The sequence below is a fragment of the Peromyscus leucopus genome, chromosome 2, assembly GCF_004664715.2.
Source record: "Peromyscus leucopus breed LL Stock chromosome 2, UCI_PerLeu_2.1, whole genome shotgun sequence".
Taxonomy (NCBI): domain Eukaryota; kingdom Metazoa; phylum Chordata; class Mammalia; order Rodentia; family Cricetidae; genus Peromyscus; species Peromyscus leucopus.
In genome coordinates, this window is record NC_051064.1 from 98397042 (window position 1) to 98419630 (window position 22589).

Consider the following 22589-nt stretch of genomic DNA (forward strand, 5'->3'; position numbering starts at 1 on the left):
CTGACAAACTTAGAGTATGAATCCCTGGTTGGTACTTCAACATCAATGCTCCATTTAAGAAATCATTCAAAAAGATCCCCTGTTTTTTTTAAATTTTCAAGTAGGCCATGTTCTAGTGAGCTAATGGAGAAAGGTTTTGCTAAAGAAAGAATTACTTGTGCAAAGGCTTGAACACTGTGAGCCAAGTCACCTGGAGGGAAACATGCCAGCTCTTAGCAATGGTCAGGACACAGGATAGAGGATAGGAAGGAGTGAGAGTAGGCTTCTGATGTCAGGTCAAAGCATATGGACTCTCTTCTTAGAGACTAGAAACTTAAAAAGCACAAAGGGCGGCAGAGCCAGTCCACACCTCTGTCCTATGGGTAATATGACCAGCTTTGGAGATGTGTAAACTATGAAGCTGACAGAGTAACTAACAAATGCAGAACATCCAACCTGCACATGGGTAGGAGCCTAAACCAGGACACAGGCATTCTGAGTCTAAACCGTACATTCTTTAGATGTCATCATGTGCCCATTAGAGCAGCCACTTTTGAAATCAAGAGACTGGGTCCTGAGGTCAATGAATTATAGCTTGGAACTAGAGGCTCCTAGGGGTTTGAGGCTCCCAAGACACTCATGACCACTGACTGCTTGTTACCACAGCCATTCATGTGTCTACAGAATTTCCATTATCTTCCCTTGGCTTCTGAAAAGCTAACAGATAAAAAGCATCATGCTTTCCTCTGCCAGTAACCCACACTGGGGTCACAATGATAGGAAGGGCAATAAAGTGCAATGGGAAGCTGCTCTCTCCAGGTCACCTCCAAGAAGTTCTCAAACAATGATGGGAACACACCAAATTAAGTCTCTCTCTCTCTCTCTCTCTCTCTCTCTCTCTCTCTCTCTCTCTCTTCTCTCTCTCTCTCTTCTTTCTCTCTTTTTTTTTTTTTTTTTTCTCTTTTCTTTTTTTTTTTTTCTTCTCTTTCTCTCTCTCTCTCTCTCTCTCTCTCTCTCTCTCTCTCTCTCTGTCTTTGATAACTTTACAGAAATGAAAGGATCTCTGGCTTTAGATTTCTTCCTAGGAGTTAACATTTCAAACCTGCCATTTTTCTGTGACTCAGGTTCAAACCACACACTGTGCTAAAATTTGTTTATATTGCCTTCCATTTCTATGGTGATTTGTGTTCATAGAAATGAGGGATAAAGAATCCTAGGTGAGAAAGAGTTTCACTAGCATCTCAGGGCAATGTAACCTACAGCATCTAGCACACATATTTGTGGCCAATTTCTGACCCAGTTGTACCTGGTCCAAAGTAGATACTCAATGATTATTAATCAATAATTGTTAAGTTAAATCACTAAAACATTTGCTCTCGCTCTAGCATGTCAGGTAAAAATTGGAAGAAAATTATCACACACACACATGTCCATTTATACATGTATATATTTATATGTACACTCATAAGATTCATGTAAAGTTCAGCAAATTTCTTTAAAATGCAGAAAAATTATAATTTAGAAAAATAAATAATTGCCAGTTTAATCCAAATCCCAAAACAAATAATTCAAAGAGGTATTGTAGAATATAATTTTAAGGTGTTACTTTTGTTTATGTTTTATTTGTTTAACTCTGTAAAGCTGTGTTACTGTGCCTGTGTAAAACACCTGATGGTCTAATAAAGAACTGGCCAATAGAGAACTGATGGTCTAATAAAGAACTGGGAGGAGAAAGGATAGGCAGGGCTGTCAGGCAGAGAGAATATACAGAGGGAGAAATCTGGGAAAAGGGAGGAAGGAGCCAGAGAAGAAGGATGACTCCAAAGGCCAGCCACCCAGCTACACAGCAAGCCATGGAGTAAGAGTAAGATTTATAGAATTAAGAGAATAGGAAAAGCCCAGAGGCAAAAGATAGATGGGATTACTTTAAGTTAAGAAAAGCTGGCTAGAACTAAGCCAAGCTAAAGCCAGGCATCATAAGTAATAATAAGCCTCCATGTGTGATTTATTTGGGAGCTGGGTGGCAGGCCCCTCACAAAAGAATAAAAACAACTAACAACAAAGAGGAGATGGCACGTAAGAAACTTATTTCATGCACCTCAGAATTGCTAAGGTGCGAGCAAATGTAATGAATGGAAAAGCTACCCAGAGTTCCACTGTGATCCTCAAGGATGACAGAATACTTTTTACATGACTCAAAATTTTATAAACTTTATTTTTATAGACACGTATTATTTTTAATATACTTTAGCTTATTTAGCTATTTGTATGATTGGACATAAAATGCATATATTAAAAAAATCCTTGAGAACAAAGCTAGATGACTTTTTCAGATGTTAAAACATTATAAAGTTATAGTGATTTCAAATTTATTTTTATTATTTTTTATGTATGTGTATATGTGTGTGTTTTGTGTAAATAGTGTGTATATCTGTGTGGAGGGTTTGTACATCTGAATGTAAGTGACCAAGGAGGCCAGAAGAGGCTGTTGGTTGCCCTGGAGCTGGTGTTCCAGAGCACTGTCAGCTGTCCTACCTGGATGCTAACATCTGAACCCTCTGCAAGAGCAGCTAGTACTCTTAACCACAGGCCACCTCTTCAGCTGGAGTTGTGATAGTTTGAACAGTATGGCATTTGGGCAAAGACAGAAAAATGAAGCCATTAACAGACGATAGATTACAGAACTAGGTCACGATATGCAGAGCCACTTTGTAGCACTAATATTCAATAGGAAGAAGGCAGGAGACTCAATGATGCACAAGGTATACATTTTTAAAGGATAAGGTATGTAATAAGTATTGCATAGAAAACTGACTTGTTATAGACCATGCACAAGTTAACTTGAAGTAGATTAAAAATCTAAACACACTGTCTAAAACATTCAAATATCTGTAAGAAATCATTTGGATTATTTTTTGTGACTTTGATATAAAGGAAGATGGTTTGGGTTTTTGTTGTTGTTTTTTAATAAGTTAAGGTCTGCAAATGTCAGTAATTTCACTCAAAAGTAAACTGACAACCCACAGACTGGAAGCCATCATTTATTTTATATATATATATATATATATATTTATATATATATATATACATATACACATATATATACACACACACACACACACACACGTGTGTGTGTGTGTGTGTGTGTGTGTGTGTGTATTAGAAAGCTCGTATACAGAATGCATTAAAAATCAATAAGAAATATCTACTTTTACAAAGGAATAATTCCTGAAAAGATACTGTTTACAAGAGTCTATGAAAAATTTTCCAATACATGGAAATGTGCTCAGTTTCATGGTGCATTTGCTATGGTAGAAATTCAGAATAAACCCACAATTAATTACCACTCCAAATCAATCAGGATGGGTATTATCAATGTGATTGACAATGTCAGGTATCATCATGAGTGTAGAATAACTGCATGTGTGAAACTCTCACATTAATGGTATCATTGTAAGCTGCCTCAATCACTCTGGCAATCTGCTTTTCAGTATCAATTAAAAGTGTCACATAGAAATGTAAATCCAAGTGTATAACACCTAAAGACATGAACAGAAATATCCAGCCACTTAACCTATAGTGGCCCCAAATTGGAAATACTTCAAATGTCCTTTAAATGGAGGCCAGATAAGCAAATCATGATGTTTTTCTAAACACTAGAATAGAAAAAGAACAATGTGTGTGTGTGTGTGTGTGTGTGTGTGTGTGTGTGTATGTCTTAGAGTTTTTATTGCTGCAATGAACACCATGACCAAAGCAATTTGGAGAGGAAAGAGTTGTTTGGGTTACACTTCACAGTACTGGTTATCACTGAAGAAAGTCAGGACAGGAACTCAAACAGGGCAGGAACCTGGAAGCAGGAGCCACCAGAGGCCATGAAGTGGTGCTACTTATTTGCTTGCTCCTCATGGCTTGCTCAGCCTGTTTTCTTATAGAACCCAGAACCACCAGGCCAGGAATGGCACCACCCACAATGGGCTAGCCCTTCCCTCATTAATCCTTAATTAAGAAAATGCCCTACAGGCTTGTCTATAGCCTGATCTTATGGAGGCATTTTCTAAATTGAGGCTCCCTCCTTTCAGATGACTTAAGCTTGTGACAAGTTGACATGAGACTATTCAGTACACATGAGCTTATAGTTTAATGAAAGAAGTAATTACAAAAGAATGCTTCTTATGTGTTTCTGCCTATATGAAATTATTGGGTAGGTGAAACTAGCCTATGCTGATGGAAGTTAGATATTGTCTGTGGGTTGTCACTGAGAAGGGAGAGCAACATTGGATTCTAATAGAGTAATAAAAGAACCAATAACTTGATCTGGGTGGTGGTTACATAGCTATATTCATATAAAATATTTATTGAGGTAAACTCTTAAGATTTGAATGTACTAGTGCAGGTAATATACTTTCATAGAGTAGAAAATATTCCCTAGGATAAATAATATGGTAATAACTATCTTTGGATATAGTTGTTATGCCACATATCTATGTATATAAATGAAAAGGCTATGTAAGGGTGTTAAATATGCCAACTCTGGAGTCAGGCTGCCTCTCTACTTGGTTGAATTTCTACTTCTGAAAACTGCTACCTGTACAAGTGTGTGCCATACATATCAGCTTGAGTTGGGTCACTTTTTAACATCATTAGACTTAGAAGAAGAAAAACATATGTGTAATAGGGTTTAACAAGATTCAAGTGTCTTGATATATGTAAAGGACTTGGAAATATCATCTGCATATTTTGGAAGTTTGTGATATCTGTCACAAAAGTTCTTTATAAACAGTATATGACCAGTTTACACTTCAGTCACCAGACTGTAGATGGCCTGGTAGTTAATTCCATGAACAAATTCTCTTTAGGTGTTAATGACTATTAATGGAAATGAAGAAGATATTTTAGTTAGGCAACAGCCACTCTGACTTGTGGCCTTAAGGTAAGCAAGTAGCATCTATGAAGAAAGCTAAATATTGTGAATTAAATTAACTTGCCTGTAATTCTTTGCTTATATGTTAAATCTTGCATTTCTTGAATTGCTTTGGCCTTGTTCTTCATTCTGAACCCTGCTCTTCATACTTCCATAGAAAATAAAAATATTCCCTAGAATAAATAATATGGGGATAATTATCTGTGTGACTTTTGCTATGGTTTGGATATGGTTTACCTGGGAGATACCCTAAATGCTGATGCTGTTGAAGCTTGGTCCTCAGGGTGGCACTATCAGAAGTGGATGAACCATTAAGAGGTAGAACCTTGGGTCACTGGGGGCATGTACACAGAAGGTGGCTCTGTTTCTAACTCTTCATGGTCTTTGCAGAGCAATTTATACAAAGAACCATCATAGCCACCACTTTCTCTTTGCTTCCTATATCAAGGAATCTGTAACCTGCTTATCCCTACATTTACTTTCGCCATATTATCCTCCATGAACAAGGAATCAAGAGGTAGCCCTTTCCCTGCCTTCACTGTGTCACTTTGCTTTCAGCCTTCAAAATGGTGAATAAAATAAGCCTTGTTTTCTTTTCAAGTGGGTTGTGTTGGACATTGGCTACTATCTACTGGTCATCTTCTAAACTTTTTCTGTCTGGAACTCCTCATATGCAGTTTCTAAAACTGAAATCAATGTCTTTTTTTTTTTAAAAAAAAAACTATATGGTGAAAGAAGGAACTCTAAACAGGGCAATTGGTGCAGACAAACTCACAAAGTTTTAATGAACATTTTTACTAATGCTAAACAGATGCCCATTTCTGGGCCCAGAAATTCCAATATTTAGATACTTAAGAGAAAGGGAAATATGTATTTTAGTAGTGGCAAATTTGTATATGTGCCAGAAAGGCAGTGTGCATGGAATGGAGAACATCAAAACACACGTCCCACCATATCTCCTCCCTATTCATACTTCCTGTTCTTCTGGTTTAATCTTTGTTATTGTTTAGACATGAAGTGTCTGCCAAAGGGGTGAGGTGTTCATGATCTAGTCTTCATTTGGTGGTGCTGTTGGGAAGTAACTAGATACTGAGTGACTTCATCAGTGGTTCAGTGATAAGTTCACAGATGAATTTCACTATTAAGAGACAGGGCTTAATTGGAAGAAACGGGTCATTGGATCATGGCTTTGAAGGTTATACTTTGTACCTGGACACTTCTCTCTTTGCTCACTGGGTGACTAAAGATTAAGCCTCTCCTCTGCCACACTCTCACCTCACTATAACCCCATGACAATGAACCTGTTGTGTTGTAGAGTATTATTTTAAGATGTGTTATTTTTGTTTATGTTGCATTTTTTTAACTCTGTGAAGCTGTGTTACTGCGCCTGTCTAAAACACCTGATGGTCTAATAAAGAGCTGAACAGCCAATAGTGAGGCAGGAGACAGGATAGACAGGGCTGGCTGACAGAAATAATATATAGAAGGAGAAATCTTGGAGGAAAGAAAGTAGCCAGAGAAGGAGGACTCCAGGGGCTAGCCACCCAGCTACACAGCCAAGTAAGAGTAAGGTTTACAGAAGTAAAGGGACAGGAAAAGCCCAGAGGCAAAAGGTAGATGGGATGATTTAAGGAAAGCTGGCAAGAAACAAGTCAAGCTAAGGCCGGGCATTCATAAGTAATAATAAGCTTCCATGTGTTATTTGGGTCTCCAAAAAGAGTAAAAACAAACAACTACACAAATGAGCTCAGGCTGAGACCTCTGAAGCAAAAAGGACAAATAGATCTTTCCTGACTTACGTTCTCATGTATTTTGTCCCAGTGATAGTAGTTGACTATACAAAAAATTGGCACCCAGAAACAGGGTTACTGCTGTGACTATATCTCTTCGTGGTGTTCAGAAGCCTGTGAAAGTGTTTTATAAGCAGATGAAAAGGATTGTAGATATAACCCAGAGGAAGTGTTGAATTTTCTAAGTAGAGCTGAATGGGAAATTCTAATGGGAGCTCAGGAAAGTAGAATTCTGCTAGGAACCCCAGCAATAAAGTTTGTGTTCATGAAGTTTCATATGGGAACAAGGATTCTGTTGAGAACTGGACTAGAGGCCATTCCTGTTAAAGTCTGACAAAAGACTTATTTATATTTTGTCCATGCCTAAGACTTTCTGTGAGTTTAAGTTTAGAGGTAATGAACTAATTAGTCTGCTGAAAGACATTTTGAACCAACAAAGGATTCAAGATGTGGCATGGGTGTTTCTGACTATATTCAGTGAGATTTATAGTGAAAACCAGGAGCATGATATAGAGTTAATGTACTTAAAAACTTGTCATGTTACCAGAAAAGGAGTGCACTGAGTTGGAATAAAGGGATTTGAATGTGTGGTTGTTGAAGAGATTAGCATCATAAAAAAGATATAAAGTACTTTATATCTAGAAATAGGAATGATATGTTGGGTGCGTCTTGGGCATTGGCTGGATTCTATGCACCTCAAGGTCAAGGATATTAATGTACAAACTCATTTGATAGATGTTACTTTGAGAAGAGATCTCTGGCACATTCTCCTCCCATATGGCCACATAAAGAAGTGTCTCCCAGCATTCAGTCATCCCATTAATCAAAGTCAATCAAAATCATGGTCCCAATGAGCGCAGTTACTGCTCATGTTGGCAGAAGACCTTAACATTATCCACTCTGTGTGTGTGTTAGTTTTATATACATACAGAATGCAAAACTTTAAGAGTCATGTAGGCTTCCACCCATATTACAAAGGAAACCCTCAGAGGCCAGGCAGTTGGTAGGAGAGTTGAATTCTCCATAGACATCCTTAAGATGGTGACTTGAATCTATGAAAATGGAGCCAAAGTTTCAGTGGAGACCCCAGGAAGTTAGATAGAGATGCCAAGAATATGGAGCATTGACCAAGAAAAGCTTTATGCAGAAAAGAGCTATCCCAAGAGAGTTTCCACAAGGATTAAAGCTAGAAAAGACATGTACTACCAGAGCATGTTGGGTAGGACTCTTAGCTTATTATATGTTCTAGATGCCAGGCATGAAGCTACGTGAACTGATGCTTTCTTTGATAGGTTTGAGCTTACTTTGGTCCCATCCCTACTTTCTTTTCTATCCATCACTTTTGCAATGGGAATGCTGGCATGGGCCATTGCACGTTGGAAGTATATGACTTTGTGGCTTGGGGTTTTGTTTTGTTTGGCTTTGTTCTCATTGAGGTTCACAGCTATTAGTTTGCTTTATGTTACAGAGAAAAGTTTGGAGTAGGATTTTTGAGAAATGGTAGAATTGTCTCTTGCAAGTGCTGGGGTTATGGGCATGTACAATAATATACACCAAATCCACTCTTATTATGAGATAAAAATAGCCTTTTCAGGCACTAGGATAAAATGTTATCACTTGGATATAAAGTTTCACCCCCAAAGATTCGTGTGTTTAAGGCTTGGTCCCCAGGTGGCAGTACTAGGAAGAGGTGATTAAATCATGTGCACACTATGCTATCGATTGATTAATCCACTGACAAGTTCTTGGATGAATAGGCAACTATATAAAAGGGGGATCGTGGATAAAGTATCTCATCAAGGGGTGCCTTTGTGGGTTACATCTTATTCTTGGCTTTTGTCTCTTCCTTTGCCTTCCATCTCCAATTAGTTGAATAGCATTTTCTGTCACAGATTCCTGCTACTAAAATGCTCCACTTTACCACAGATCTGTAGCAACGTGGCCAGCAGACCATGGACAGGCACCTCTGAAACTGTGAGTCTAGACAAATCTTTGCTGCTAGAAGTTGATTTTCTCAAATATTTGTCAGTAAATATTGTGTGATAGAATGTTTCTGGATCCTTCTCTTGTTTCTTAGTCTCTGAACTTCCCCCATGCTTTTCACTGTAGTATCATTCTCAACTACTATCAGTTGGCTGACCCTGTGATCTTAGGACTTACTTTGAACATCACCAATTCTATATGTTCTCAGGATGACTGAGAGACATATACATAAACAGTGACCTATCAGATTTGGGAGAAATCTATATAAAGCTTGCTTAGTTCTTCACCAGTCTTAGGATCAAACTCTAGCTAAGTGGTCCAAAACAATCTGGCCCCAACCACCATTCTGATGTCATCTCCCAACAGTTTCTCTTCTCATTGCTCTAAGTTCAGAGCTCACCAAGCCTCTCACAGAACTGCTAACTTGACACATGCATCTTTTACTAGGAACACTTCCCACTTTGTCACTTACTACCTACCTGACCTCTTTTGAACCCATTTTCCAATGTAAAAGCCCCTTATAGGAATGCTCTGTAGATGCAATCTGACTTCTCTTTAAAATGTGGGGATAAAGCCAGGCGGTGGTGGCGCACGCCTTTAATCCCAGCACTCCGGAGGCAGAGGCAGGCAGATCTCTGAGAGTTCCAGGCCAGCCTGGTCTACAAAGTGAGTTCCAGGAAAGGTGCAAAGCTACACAGAGAAACCCTGTCTTGAAAAACCAAAAAAAAAAAATAAGTGGGGATAAATAGAATATGGAGGTGCAGCGATACATAATTCCTCGGTACTCAGGAAGGCAACAGATCGAGTTTATTCCATTTTTCTCCCCAGTCAAGGCCTGGGCTGTTCAAAGTAGTAGCTGTCTCTTCACTTTTGCCTTCAAAGCCAAGTGCACTGCCTCTCATAGCTTTAATTTCTATTATTCACATTGAAAAATCTGCTCAATTAATGAACGGTGTAGATCTGTATGTGCAAATATAGGTGTGTACTTGAAAATTTACAGAGGCTAGACGTGCTAAGTAGGCTTTATGTGCTTTCCTCCTCAGATCCACTTTCTATCTCCCATCTGACTTTCAGACATTGGGAAACGACCATGGGAAACTGTAAAATAAGAGAGAAGGGCTGACACATTTCTCCCTACTCTCTTCCTGCTGTGATGCCTCCCCACCCTGCCCTACTTGGAGGTGTAATCCAGTGCTAGTCTTACTGAAAAGTCTTTAATGGATACTTTATTTCTTTCCAGGCCTTGTGACTCTGGGGGGCACAGTGGCATCTCTTTGTTAGGATCTCAGGGTCCCTGACACCCATTGTGTGTTCCCTAACTCTGTTTACTTTCTCTACTTAGTCCCTTCTTCACTTAAAATATGTGAATGAAGTCTGCTTTGTGCTGGAACCGGACAACGTTCTCCTCCTCTTAGCTGCCAGACCTTGTTTAGGGAGGTCTCTCAATTGCCTGGCTTTACTTAAAGGTCTCTTTCCCCCATGGGGCAGGGAGTACATGATCATAGAGAAAGCATTTATCTCTGCAACTCCACGACCATGTATGGCCTACAAAAAAAAAAAAAAATTGTAGTTCTCTCTGACACCTGCAACATGAAAGCACTTGCACTGAACCTTGTCTAAAACCATTCGTAAGCTTTCTGAAGCAAATGAGGCAGAGAAAATGTTCTTTTCTGGATCATCCTAACCTCTTTTTAGAAGAGTAGTCCAGGAAGACACAAACCCATTTGCCTTTTCAGGGATGCTGCTGAGGCATCTCTAGGGGAAGAGAGGCCTTGGGAAGTTCAAATTCAGCAATTTATGTTGGAAAAGAAAATAACCGCAAATTACCCTAGTTGAGATCAGATTTAATAGGCCAATAAATGGTTGCTTAATGCAGACACTGGTTACTGCTACATTAGGCTTCCTAAGGGAGAGCTAACTCTGTTCTGCTGAAAGCCTGCAAAGGGCCTTAAGCATAGGCTTTCCAAATTTGATAAAAAGAAAATTCAGACCTTGCTGGAAACTGTTCTTTTTAAGTACAGCATGAACACAAGCCTCAAACATCTTTTTCAGACACTTCCTTTATGTGTTTGGGGGAAAGTTTGGCCTGACTTACAAGGAAACCCCTTAATTGTCCCTTACAAGTAGAGTTGCGTCATTGTGGAGAAGACTGGGATTCAAATAGTTCCCTGGGGGCTACAATCTTGGAAACTCAGCAGGATTTTAATTGTAAGCAGACAATTTGTTTTGGATTGTATGCAGAGCATGAAGATCTAACAACTATAGTATCTAAGAACATAGAAGGCCGGTATTCTCCATTTCTTTACTTCTGGGCCTGACTGGCTTTGAAAGTGATAAACACTCATCAAAGATTATTTGGTGTCCCTTTGAAAATCTGAAATGTGTCAATTATTATGCACCTTCAGAGTTTATTCACTATTGTATCACCAATGCCACATTATGCTGTACTACACTATACTATCATGCCCAACACTATCCTCTTCCATAAAGTGTAAAGCACACTTCTTTTTCAGTTCAGTGGTTCTGAAGTCAGAGTGCTTCATGAACTGGTGGTATGTTATATATCAATCAGTTCTTTCCTTTCTCATTGGTACATAAAATCATGATGTCCATTACATTCAACAGAGTCAGTGACATGTGGAATGTTGAGGACCTATGGTGAGCCAGAGCCAGTGTCAGCTCCTTTAATACATTATTAATTATACCACATGATTAAAAATGCTTAAAGGTGGGTATTATTATCTATTTCCACTTGACAGTTAAGACTCAAGTGCAGTTAATTTATCAAAGTCATATTTTTTCCGTAGAAAAATGGAGTTGAATATGGTGATATTTTATTTGTGCTGAAATGTGATTCTATTTGTAATGATAATAAATAAAAGTGCCTGGGGATCAGAGCTAATAGCAAGCCATTTAGCAGAAGTCTGGCAGTGGTAGCACATGCCCTTAATCTGATCACATGACAGGCAGAGTCTGTGTGTTCAAGGACATAGCCAGCTTGGAGACACACACCTTTAATCTCAATACCAACTGTAGAGACCTGGAGGCCTGTATAGACAGGCAGTGATGAGGAGGTCATGTGGTTGGGTTTACAACCAATGAGAAGGCAGAACAGAAAGTCAGTAAAAAGATAGACACAGGAAGTAGGTCTCTTTCTGAGGGGAAGGAAGGCAGCGGCAGTGGGTGGTAAGAAGGTGGTCTCAGCTTTTGACTACTTCTCTCTGACCTCTGGGGCTTTTAACTCTGCATTTGGCGCTGTGTTTCTTATTTAATAAAACCGTTCAGGATTACATCTATAGTTGGCCTCAAATCCAAGTTTGATTCCAGTGTCCATAAGCCCTCCTCTAGGTCCCACCATCTTCTAGCAGAAAATCCAGATAAGTACATTAATAATCATTATGCTAAAATCTGGGATACTTCGTTGCAATCTTAGCTCTATGTATCCTGGTGATCTATTAAAGAAATACATGACATTTCAAATACTTTCAAAATGGCCAGTTCATATTCATTAGATTGTATTGGTGGTGACATAAACCCAACTTAACACAAATAAAACAGGGAGTGATTACTGGAAGTATCTATAGCTATCTCATAGCTCCAAGGATAGGTAAAGATTGAGCAGACTTTGAACAACTGAAACAGGTTGTCCTTGTTTGCGTTTCCCTATGTGTAGAGGGTTTTATTCTTCTTCCATGGGCCGTGCTTTCCACAAAACATAACAGTATCTCTTAACAGTTCTAAAATGCTGTATCATAGAGTTTCAACTACTGAGACAAATAGATGAACTCTTTCTAACCCAAACGTTCTCTAGACTGTACTCACTGAGCCAGAGTTTAACATACACCTCCCTAACCAAGAAAATGGGGCCTCAACTAGAGTCACAACGCATTAACATAGGTGGTCCATAGAAACTGTGTGAGTGGAGCCAGAGAGACAAGTGCTATCCTAGGAATGTTTGAAACCACATTTACAGATAACCAAGGGAGGCTAGACGTGTTTTCAGCTGTGCTGATTGGTGAAACGTAGAATTCAAAGCAGACCTTCAAGGATGGCCGGGATTTGTGTGTGCAGAGATGTGACAGGAAGGGCTTCCAGATGTGGGAACAGCATGACAAACAGATCATAGAGGTACATAAATAAATGTGTATAAATAAAAATTAGTGTTAAGGAGAAAAACACACATGAAAACTTAGGGAAGAAAACTTTGTTTCAGAGATTTAAGGATCACTTCCTTGAAAAGTGGTATTTGAACTGTCCCCAAGAGTGATAACATGGTAAATACCAGAAATGCTGGAGTCAACAACCAGGGAAAAGAAAACTATAGACCATCTTTAGGGTTTGGACTGAAAAAGCAACTTCTTCTATTTTTGTGTCTCAGGGGAAGCACACAAGAGTCCTTGTGGCAGCCTAATCAGGTTGTTTACTTGCTTGCAGTGCTAACTCTTTCTTCCTATCAACTAGGGAGCCTCTACCAACAGCACTAGATAATATAGCCATGTCACAAAAGGATCACAGGGGCTTGAGATACTGATGTGCCATCCCTGGTGACAAGCATTCTCTTCCATTCCTACAGTGTGCTCTACAAAACCAAAAATATAATGTTACACGTACTTGTAATGGTTACTCTCATGTGTGAACTTTGTTAGGCTAAAGTGTGTGCACTCATTTCTAAGTATGCTTTTTGAAGATGTTTCCAGAAGAAATTAGCTTTTGATTCAGGAGAGAAAGTAAAGATGGTCTGTCCTCACCAATATAGGTGGGTACCCTAAAACTTACAGAGTACCCAAATAGAACCAAAATGTCAAGGAAAGGCAGTCTCCCTTCCTGAGCTGGAATATCCATCTTCTCTTACTCTATGACACCTGAGATCCTGGCTCACACTCCTATGGAATGCAAGATTCCTCCTCCTTCCAGAGGAGGCCTCCCTTCCACCCTGGCTCTTAGGCCTTTGGACTTAGACTAAATTTCTCAGTTGAACCATTGACTTCTCTTGGGTTTCCAGTTTGCAAATAATTCTGAGGCTTACCTGCTTCCACAAATGAGTAAACCAGTTCTCACAATAAATCTTATAAAAAGATGTAAACACACATACACACACTCACATACAAACACATGATGTTATTGGTTACTCCAGAGAAACCTGACTAATATATGAGACGACAAAGGCTGGGGCCCTGAGGGAACAAAGTTCAAATGCCTTCAATTCAGATATTACCCTCTAAAGTCCCTTCTAGGCATATCCACCACCATCTCCCACATCTCCAAGTCCATGTTTCCTATGTAAGAGAGGCATATGAGGCTTAGCTGTGATCTTAGGTGATTTCATGCTTTCTAACTGTTTGTTTTCAGGAGTTTTTACATGCATTTATGAGCTGATTCCAAAGAATGATACAGGCATTACTATGTATCCTCCTTTTTTACACACTGGTTTATTTCTCTAATACTTCTTTCTTTTGCTTCTGACGATACCTCTGTAGACACATATCTGTGTCTCTACACTATTTTCTCTTTGGAGATTGACTTGCCCCAAACCCCTTGTGCTGGAGGATATTAATAATGATTGAAAAAAATGATTCAATAGGATTGCATGTATGTGTAAAAGGATTAGGATGTTCTGGAGTACTCAGAGTTAAATGGTACCTCCACCACTGTTCTCAGCTCTGTGTCTGTGGTGAGTTGCACTGTCAACTTCTAGGAATGGTATTTGCTACCCTAAATTTTCTCAAACCACTTAACCATAGAACTATTGTCTATGGAACATCTGTGTCTATGTGGCTAATGCATAGATGAGACTGCGTGGAAAGAAGATGAAAAGGGGGAAGAGTGTATGAAGGCTCCCCTCTAAATTCCAGAGATTTGCCAGATTGCCCCTACTTATAAGTAATTGTTTTTCCTGTGGCAAAGTCTGACAGGACTGAATTGTATGTGGGAGATAAAAACAAACAATGCAGCTACCTTTTGTGGCTCATGGGGGGGCCTAGTGAGTAACCTTCCCAGTGAGTAAAGAGTGAGCTCCTCTTGTCCATGAGGTCCCAGCTGCAGGAAGTCTTGCTGGCATTCACTACAGGGCTATGACAATGCAGTCACAGCAGTTTTTCCTCCTTATGTCAAACAATAGCTCAGAGTTCACGTAAGGAGTCACATTCAAACGCACGTGGCTGTTGGTACTATTAATTGATTATTCTACCAGGACTGTTTCACTAGAACCAACAATGCACTAATACCGATAATGATGTTCTCAGGCATAGTTACCATATTCTTAGCAGGAAAAGTTCAAAACAAGGTATGCAGTGAGTGTTCAAATGGTGAGAGCAAGGTGATGAGAGCAAGCATGCCTTCTTTGGACTCATCACTACATGACCCGTTTCTCTGGCAAGCAGTGCAATTAAGATCATATTTCAGTATTTAAATTAAGATCAGCATGGCCCCAGCCTCCTTCTTCCCTTTGAACTGCTTAAGTAACCCTAAAGTCCAGTACTATTTCTGACACCTTTGAAGGGAAGGACAAAAGCGTATAGTCTGTCTGTGTTTATCTTTGGTAGCTCTGGCTTCTGACCTTGATGCATGTGTACACTTTCATAGTCAGGTCCTTCCTAATCACATCTACCCTCACCTCCTACTTTGCCTTACTGTTTTAGCTCCTTCAAAGCTTTAGAGGAATTTTTTTTTTTTTTAATCAAAGAAATTTTTAAAAATCACTTCTCCTTAGTGTTATTCATGGTTAGTGGTAATCCATACAGGTCCTTAAAGCAGTCCAAAAGAGAATAGAAGAACTCATGCTGGGTGTCACAAGTCAACAAAACCGAACTAGGAAACTAGCCAGTTTTCATAACGAAACAAGAGATTTCCAGCAACAAACTTAAAGGGACACCTGAGTAAGTCACCATGATAGTGTCACCTTTGTGTTGTCCTCTTTTGTTAGCCTCTTTCTAACTAGAAAGCTGACTGCCTCTACCCAGCTCATTAAAACTACCCATTCTTGTCTGGCAGCAGTGGGACACAACTTTAATCCCAGCACTTGGGAGGCAGACCCAGGTGGATCTCTGTGAGCTCGAGGCCAACCTGCTCCACAGAGCTAGCTCCAGGACAGGCACCAAAACTACACAGAGAAACCCTGTCTCAAAAAACAAACAAACAAATAAAAAACTCCCCATTCTTTCTTATTTCTTTTCTACAATCACAACATAAAGCCAATTCAATATGTAAATTAAACTTGTTAAAAATTTGGATTTTTCCCTTTAAAGGATTTTTAAAATTTATTTTGTAATTTTGGTTTTTGAAAGTAGTCATTTTTTAATAGTGGTGTCACAATGTTACAGAGTTAATAGGATAAAATCAGAGCCAATCAGCTATCAGTCCTTCTTAATTTCCCGTTTTAATTACCTTTAATATGCCTCTTACTGTGACCCAACATGAACGAAGACAAGCCACTTTTTAACTTCATTTAGCATGAACTCTCCTTTTTGGCTTCCCTAGTTTTATCTCCCCTCCCTCCCTTTTCTCTCTCTACTCTAGCCACCTTTGTGCTAATGTTCTAGCTCAAATGTAGATGTTTTTACTTCAAAGAAATAAGTCTATGTCCTATATCTTCACTCTTTAACCATTTTAGCATTATAGAAGTGTGTGTGGTTTTTCTAGACTAGGCTAGTGAAGGTCATGCAACTTGATTTGGCTTTCTTAGGATGCCATCCTAAGGAACAGACAGACACACCTTCTTGGAATTCTGCCTGTGCCATCTGACTCCCTGAGATCACCTGGCTATAGAGGCTATATAGGAGCTCCGGGTGATGACCCAGCTCATCTCCAGCATCAACGACACCAAGGTGAGTATATCGTGTTGGGTATCGAGCCTCATCTAGTCTTGGGATATTTACAGTCTTAAGAGATAGACTATAATCACACAGTGGCCCCAAGCAAGAATTTCACAGTGAGCTATTTTGCAGTGCAAGAAAATTAAATGATTATTATTTTAGATCACGAATCATAGAGTAGCTTGTTATATAGCATATTAACTAGAGTTCCCAGGTGTTAGAAACTAAGGCTGCCAAAGTATTATTTTTATTAAAAACTATAAATACAAGGTGAACACAAGCCCGTGGTTCTAACTCATTAATAAAAAACCAACCTAGTAAGTAAAGCCCGCCTGAAAAGACATGTGACTCCATTGTACCAGAAAGTGGAGTAAACCAAGATGGCTAGGTCAAGCACAAAACTCATTAACATCTCACAGGGCAATTAATCCCTGGTATTTGGGGGTTATTTTTCTTCCATACAAAAATCATTTATATTTATTCTTTTAAAAAACGTTTCATCATAGTCTGGGTCTTAAACAATAGTAAATAGCATGTCAAAAATAGATTAGATAATTCATGAATAGGCCAATTAGATAATGCATTCTAGTGTGTTGTTGAAGGAACACAAAGCTAACAACTTAAGTTTTTAACTGTTTTTTTTTTCTTCATAGGCCCTACATAGAGGTTCATAAAGCTCTTTTATTGTTTTGAAATAGGATCTCATGTGGCTGGTCTTGAACTTTCTATATAGCCAAGGATAACTTGAATTTCTAATCTTCCTGACTTCACCTCCACAGTGCTGGTAATACAGATATGGGCTATTACATTCAGATCGTAAAAGCTCTTTTTAAGAATGACAACCCAAGCATCAATGAGAGAGGAGCAGCACAGTGCAGTTTCTGTGATAGGCAGTGGTGAAAGAAATTCGAGGAAGAGTTCTAATCTAGCACCTTATAATCACACCAGTGCCTGCTACCTGCTGCCTTCTTAGCTTATGGCTTTTTAATTAGCAAGAGCTCTGGTTCTCCAGGGGTTAAGTTCTTTGGAGGACCAACTGGGTATCTGAAACAACTTTCATAACAAAGTTTATGTTGAGAGTACTCATGAATGGTATATATTTAGCCTTTGTTGAAGTCACCATAATATAGAATTCTATTTCATCTAAGTAGGAAGTATTTGTAGAGAAAAGCAGAACATGCTATATAAGAAGTCCCTATCCCAAGTTACCACTTCCTAGCTGACTCACTTCATTTCCTCAGTGCCTGGCTTCCTGATTTGCTAACAAATTGATTGGCTTCCTTTCCTATCCCCGAGAGAGTTTTAGAAGTGGTACAGTTCAATGTACATGTAAAAGATCAGCGTTATTACTCCCATGAAGGTGTAAATGATGGGCAGGAAAGAGAACTCTTTCAAGCAATAGTTGTGTCCACTTGGCTCCACTCTGTCGGCCGAACCAAACATCTTTGATACAACTTCTTGCTGCTCGTGAAATTGCCAAGGTGGACATGCTGTTTTGACACACATACTGCCAGAGATATCTCAGGAAGGACCCTCTTCACCCTACCAATGACTCATCAGAAGGGCTCATAGAAACCCAAAGTGAGCTGGAGAGGTCTCCGAGGGCCTTGCTGAAGATTGACTCCAGAGCTATGGCAGGCTTTGGAGCCTCTAGAACTAGCTGAAACTCTGTCTCCGTGTTGCTATGTGGCTATGTGATAGTAGAAAACTGGTTTATCCTTTCTCAATGTCAATATCCTCACCCCCAAAATGAAGATAATAATGTACATTCCAAAGAGCTGATGGAAACTTGAATTTCTTCACACAGTCCCTATTGACATCAAAATGGATAAGCACACAGGGGTATACTCACATAATAGAGTATAATTAAGAGTGAAAGGATAGCCAGGTGGTAGTGGTGCATGCCTTTAATTCCTGGGAGGCAAAGACAGGCAGATCTCTGTGAGTTCGAGGCCAGCTGGTCTACAGAGTGAGTTCCAGGACAGGCTCCAAAGCTACAGAGAAAAAAAAAACTGAAGAAGAAAAAAAAAAAGAAAGGACAAAACCACAGCTATGTGGACTGGCCTGCCAGGATCTGTGCAATAAAATGAATACATGTGTCTGTGTGCACACATATACATATGTGTAGCATAGATAGGAAATAGATGAATAGTGAATCTGTACTAATACATATACAGATGGAATATTAGAAGGACACAAAACATTACAACACACTACTCTTTCAAATCTAAAAAATGGAAAGCAGGTAAACATCACAAGGGCTAAGAGAGAAAAGCAGTTAGTGTGGTTGGAGAGACAGGAAAGATGAGGAACATAGAGCAGGTGGAAGAGTGCCAGTGTTCCTGCTTCAGTGTTTGGTGGAGGAGCTTCAGCAAGTCCCATACTTTATCGTTCATGAAACAAAATGTGGACGTGAGCATGTCATGAAGTAAGGGCTACAATTAATTCATCATCCTATATCAACACAGCCTAGGCATTCTGTAAATATTAGTAATTCCTCTTTAGGAAATTTTTTAGGGGCAAAGCATTTTCTTTCACGCAACTCACAATTTTCACAATGTGGTGAATGGCCCTGTGTTCCATGGTTCTTATTCAATTAAAACAAACTGGTTTAGGTATACTTGGGATTTCAGTCCTTGGAAATTGTGCTATATGTAAGTATTTGCTTCTGATTTTGATAGTTTTTTTTTTCTTTTGTTTTTGCTTGTTTTGTTTTGAGACAGGGTTTCTCTTTGTAGACCTGGCTGTCCTGGAACTTCCTCTGCAGACCAGGCTGACCTTGAACTCTCAGAAATTTGCCTCTGCCTCCTGAGTGCTGGGATTAAAGGCGTGCACCACCACAATCTGATAGTCAGTTTTTCTTAATATCTGTTTCCCACTGAGTTTTAGAAAGTAATCGTGGAAAATACAGCAAGGCAGTCAAGTAATTAGAAAGGCAGAGCTATAGTACGTACAAGACGACATCAAGACATCAGAGCCTGTGCGTGAGGATCTCACCCGACACTCACATTTCTCCTCAACACTGGTTTCTTTCCAGCCCTCCTAAACACATTCTTCAAACATAACATGTTTGTTTATGCTGCTATTTCACTTCCCATATGGGGGGCCTTTATCACCTTCCCCCCTTTTCTCTTTGAAAATTCCCATTCTTCTTAGAGAACCACACTTAAATATCACCCACACTACGGAATTTTCCTATGGTAGGAGAGCCCAGTGTTGCCCCTTCGTCTTGTATACATTACTTGAAAAAAATACTTGTCTTCTTGACTGCAGCTACCTCCATACTCTCTTCCCAAGCGGCCCTTCTAGTTCTTGCCTGGAGGTGTTGTAACTGCTTTGCCTCATAAGTGTCTGGAACACAGCAGAACATAAATAAAAGCTAGTATGTGAGCTTGAGAGGTCATTCTAGTAAACATTTCAACTCCTCCTTTGCTGACAATCCTTCCATTGTTTTGTGGTGCTGAGTAGGAGCCTAAGGAGATCAAGTAGCCAGGTGGGAAGTTTCTTAGCAGGGGTGGGGGGCTTTGAATGTAGTCTTAATGGATAAGAAAAAAGGAAGAGAGTGGCCTTGCCGCTGACCCCACCAGTCTCTGTTATCTTTAAATCGCTATTTGTTGTGAACATTTTACTTATGCACATTGTAGTGTGATGATTTGATATACCCATAGAACATGTAATGGCCAAATTGAGGTAGTTATGATCTCCATCTCTTTAAACATTGAAAATTTGGAATAAGTAATAGTTATGCATATTAATGAGAAATTGCACATATTTCAATAGTTATACAATGTATGCTAATCAAATAGCATAATTAACACTCTGTCTTTGTCTTAGGTAGGGTTTCTATTGCTGCTATGAAACACTATGACTGAAAAGCAAGTTGGGAGGAAAGGGTTTATTTGGCTTACACTTCATCATTGCTGTTCATCACTGACGGAAATCAGGAGAGGAACTCCAACAGGGCAGGATCTCAGCAGCAGGAGCTGATGCAGAAGCCATGGAAGGGAATTGCTTACTGGCTTGCTCATCTTGGCTTGCTCAGCTCACTTCTTATAAAACCCAGAACCAGCAGCCCAGGGATGGCACCACCAACCTTGGGCTGGGCTTTCCTCCATTAATTACTAAATGAGAAAGTGCCTTGCAGCTAGATCTCATGGAGTCAGTTCCTCAACTGAGGCTCCATCCTCTGATGACTCTACCTTGTATAAAGGTGACCAAAAAACAAAACAAAACAAAACAAAACAAAACAAAACAAAACAAACAGTACAATTTTTTCCCCCTGAGATAAGGTTTCTCTGTTTAACAGCTCTGGCTGTTCTGGCACTCAGTTTGTAGACTAGACTGGCCTCAAACTCACAGAGATCTCCCTGTCTTAGTCTCCTGAGTGCTGGGATTAAAGACATGTGTCACCACCACACACCTTATTTCTATCTTCTTATTGTGACTTTAAACACTTCTCTTCTAGTTACTTCTGAAATATATCAATTATTGCAAACTGTACTATCCTCCACTGTGCTGCAGAGTACTGGAGCTTATTACTGCGGTACTTATTTTCTAGTCTCTAAAACCCTCCTTCTCTCTTCATTTCCTCATCTCTACCTCTATTAGTCACTGTCATACTTTCCCAGGTTCTATGCTTGAAAGAGGACAAAGAATCCTTATCCTCTCTGTGCTCGACATTTAATTTTACACAAATGGTCTCCAGCTTTATCTATTTTGTTGCAAAAATTATTTTTCTTGATCTCTATACAGAAGACCCATTTCCAAACTATTAACAGACTTCCTGGAGTCCTATATGGAGAGATGAAAGAGTTTTATAGGAAACGTACATGTAGACACATCTTTGGGTGACCTGGAAAGTTTTTCCAAAGGGGAAAAGTTGTAAGATACTTTTTAAAAATCTCTACAATCTAGTGAAATGCATTCTTTCCTCTGAGGGCAAAAAAAAAAAGTGTAGATGGAAAGGAAAGAAAGTGAGTGCAGTGAACTGGGGTCAAGTGAGGTCAGTGAGACCATGGGCCCTGTCTCTGCCGAATGGTGTTCTGGATCACCCAGGATGAAGTGCTTGCATCTGCGAGCAGCATGGTATACCAAGTAAAGATGATGAGTGCCGAAAGAACATAATATGATTCAGGGGGCTGGGCCTGGAGGATTATGACTTAGGGCTAGTCTAAGCTATGTAGCAAGACTCTTTCCAAAATACAAACCTAAACAAAAGAAACAAGATTCGACATTGGACCTGGGATCAAACCCATTTCAGATTCCTAGCTACATTTCTGTAAACAACTTACCCCATTTCCCACTTTTCTCTTTCCTTCTTATCTTATCATAGCTGAGAAAGAAAACAACATTTGCCTCCAAGGATTTTTGTAAGATTAAATGACTAAAAAGTGTCAGTAGACCAGAAGTGCCCAATAAATGGCAGCTGTTACTATTATTTCAACTCTTTGAGTCTGTGTCTCTTGAAAGAAAACAAAACACAAGGAGCAAGCAATGTTCCTGTCTTGGTTATTGCTGTGAAAAGGCACCATGACCACAGCAACTCTTATAAAGAAAACATTTAATTGGGGTGGCTTACTTACAGTTTCAGAGGTTCAGTCCATTATCATGATGGGGAGAATGGCAATGATCAGGTAGATGTGGTGTTGGAGCTGAGAGTGCTACATCTTGCAGGCAACAGGAAGTCAACTGACTGTCACACTGAGGGAAGCTTGAGAAAAGAGACCTCAAAGCCAGTCCCCACCATGACCCACTTCTCCAACAAGACCACACCTCTTAGTAGTGCCACTCCCTTTGGGGGCCATTTTCTTTCAAACCACCACAGTTCCCTGTTTCAGACCAGGCTTAGATAGGGATGTGAAAATACTTACCTGATTTAGCACAAAGCTCAGCATTTGATGAATAGCTGAGTCAGGAGAGGGGAGTTCTCAAAACAAAACCTTCTTAGGACTTTGTCAGGGGTGAAGTGCTCTCTGTGAAGCACTTCAGCAGCAGAGAGGTGGTATATACACACACAGTTTAACATTTGGATAAAATTGTGGTTACCCTCTGAATTATATAAAACACGGGATTCTGAGACGCTTAGGTTTAAATTCCCCAATC